A 669-nucleotide genomic window follows, 5' to 3' on the forward strand; every position below is an offset into this window, starting at 1 on the left:
GCCCGGGCTGGATTTGAACCTGCCAGCTCTGGTGTATGTGGCTGGTGCCCTAGCTGCTCAGCCATAGGCATTGAACCAGTGTGTTGTTCCTTTACTCTGTTGATTATTTCCTTGTCTGTGCAGAATCTTTTAAGTTTGATGTAATCCCATTTGCATGCTTTTGCTTTTGTTGCCTGGGTTTTTGGAGTCCTTTTCAAGAAAACATTGCCCAGAGCAATGTAGTGGAATATTTTCCCCTATGTTTTCTTCTAGCAGCTTTACAGTTTCAGGGCTTGTGTTTAAATCTTTAATCTACCTTGAGTTTATTTTTGTATTCAGTGTGAAGTAGCAGTCCAATTTCATTCTTTTGCATGTGAATATCCAGTTTATCCAACACTCCTTAGTACAGAGACTATCCTTTCCACCTGTGTATTTTGGGCACATTTGTCAAAAAGCAATTGACCGTAACTCATGAGTTTATTTCTAGGCTTTTTTCCCTGTTCCATTGGTTGTGTCTGGTTTTAAAGCCAGTGCCATGCTGTTTTAGTTATATATAAGAACTTTATATTTTGAAATCAGAGCATGAAGCCTCTGCCTCAGCTTTTTTTTTGGGGGGGGGGAGACAGAGTCTCATTTTATCACCCTTGGTCGACTGCCATGGCGTCAAATGCCTCACAGCAACCTCCAACT

This window comes from Otolemur garnettii, unplaced genomic scaffold, assembly GCF_000181295.1.
Source record: "Otolemur garnettii isolate 467f Iridium unplaced genomic scaffold, OtoGar3 scaffold00072, whole genome shotgun sequence".
Classification (NCBI taxonomy): domain Eukaryota; kingdom Metazoa; phylum Chordata; class Mammalia; order Primates; family Galagidae; genus Otolemur; species Otolemur garnettii.